Source organism: Mandrillus leucophaeus, unplaced genomic scaffold (assembly GCF_000951045.1).
Source record: "Mandrillus leucophaeus isolate KB7577 unplaced genomic scaffold, Mleu.le_1.0 Scaffold238, whole genome shotgun sequence".
Lineage (NCBI taxonomy): Eukaryota > Metazoa > Chordata > Mammalia > Primates > Cercopithecidae > Mandrillus > Mandrillus leucophaeus.
Genome location: NW_012102454.1, coordinates 185,539 through 187,745, shown reverse-complemented (window position 1 = coordinate 187,745; position 2,207 = coordinate 185,539).

The window sequence follows — 2,207 nt, the reverse complement described above, 5'->3', positions numbered from 1 at the left end:
AGTGCAATGGCATGATCTCGGCTCACTGCAACCTCCACCTCCCAGGTTCAAACAATTCTCCTGCCTTGGCCTCCTGAGTAGCTGGGACTACAGGCGTGTGCCACCATGCCCGGCTAATTTTTGTATTTTTAGCAGTGGCTCATGCCTGTAATCCCAGTACTTTGGGAGGCCGAGGCGGGTGGATTGTATGAGGTCAGAAATTCGAGACAAGCCTGGCCAACATGGTGATTCTCAGGTTCTCTAGGGGCACAACTTCTCTTACTAACCAGGAAAGTACAAAATGAAGGCATTTTGCTGAGCACGGTGGCTCATGCCTGTAATCCCAGCACTTTGGGAGGCTGAGGCGGGCCAATCACAGGGTCAGGAGTTCGAGACCACCCTGACCAACATAGTGAAATCCCATCTTTACTAAAAATACAAAAATTAGCCAGGTGTGGTGGTACACACCTATAATCCCAGCTACTCAGGAGGCTGAAGCAGGAGAATCACTTGAACCCGGGAGGGGGAGCTTGCAGTGAGCCGAGACTGCAGCACTGCACTCCAGCCTGAGCAACAGAGCGAGACTCCGTCCAAAAAAAAAAAAAAAGAAGTCATTTTGTTTTCGTGGGGTTACAAGAAGATCAATCACTGGACCTGGTCTAAGACTTTCAAAGTGAAGCTGTAGCTGCTAACTTACAAGCGTTTGACCTCCATCAAGTTACCTGACATAGCAGCCCATTTCTTCAGTGGGAAATCAGTCGATCATCTGTTCAACAAATATGTATTGATTACCAACTCCAGGCCAGATACTTTTCTAGGATCTGGGAATACAGAGTGTACAAGAGACAAGTATCTTCCCTGTTGGGTTCCATTCTCGTAGGGGAAAATAGTTAAAGAACAGGTAAACAAATAGATGAGCAAGGTTATTTCAGAGTGTGACAAATGGAAACTAGTTACAAAGGAACTGAAACAAGGTCATGGGAGAAACTATAAGCGGAGGTTGAGGAGGTTTAGAAGATCATTCTACTCTCTTGCTTCAAACCTTCACCTGGCTTCCAGAAGCTCTCAGAAGCTCATTCAAACTCCTTTCTGTGACCTAAAATACTTTGCACCGTCTTTTCAGGGAGCTGCTATCCCGATGAAAACCCTGTGTGTTTGCATAGTAGTCTATGGTTTCTTAACTCTCATGCACATGGTCTCCTTGATCCTAACAAACATTTCCCTTCAGTTCCCTTCAGGTAGGCACAGCTCCCTGAGTGAACTTCTTAAAATGGAAATCAGGCCGGGCGCGGTGGCTCAAGCCTGTAATCCCAGCACTTTGGGAGGCCGAGGCGGGTGGAGCACGAGGTCAGGAGATCGAGACTATCCTGGCTAACGTGGTGAAACCCCGTCTCTACTAAAAATACAAAAAACTAGCCGGGCGTGGTGGCGGGCGCCTGTAGTCTCAGCTACTTGGGAGGCTGAGGCGGGAGAATGGCGTGAACCCGGGAGGCGGAGCTTGCAGTGAGCCGAGATCACGCCACTGCACTCCAGCCTGGGAGTACAGCGAGACTCCGTCTCAAAAAAAAAAAAAAAAAAAAAAAATGGAAATCAGATTACTCCACTCTCTTGCTTCAAATCCTCAAATGGCTTCTAGAGGCACTTAGAATACAAATTCCTTTCCGTGGCCTAGAAGCCCCTGCTCAACTCCTCAACCTCACCTTCTTTCACTCTGTCCGCATGCACAGTGTTCCAACCCAGAGGTTCTCTACGTGTGGTCTCTGAGCCAGCAGCTGCTGCATCACCTGGAAATAAGCTACCTGACGCATCGGCCTGCTTCTTCATTCAGAAGTTGAATCTCCCAAGTTACTGGTGTTCAGCTGAGCCCTGAACAATGAAAGGGAATTGACACACAAAGGCCCGCAGGAACATTCTGGGAACAGAAATTGCTGATGCAAAGGCTCTGACGAGAGAGAAAACCTTAGCATCCCTCAAGGCCAGAGAGAAGGCCAGTGCAGGGCTAGAACAGCGGTTTCAAATGTAAGCAAATATTGGAATCACCTGAAGCATTTGCTTAACCATAGATGACTGTCCTCACCCCCCCAGGGCTTCAGAATCAGTAGGGATATTGGTCAGGGTTCTCCAGAAAAACAGAACCAAGACAGATTAGATAGACAGATACGTAGGTAGGTAGACAGATAATAGATTAGATAGATAGATAGATAGATAGATAGATAGATAGATAGATA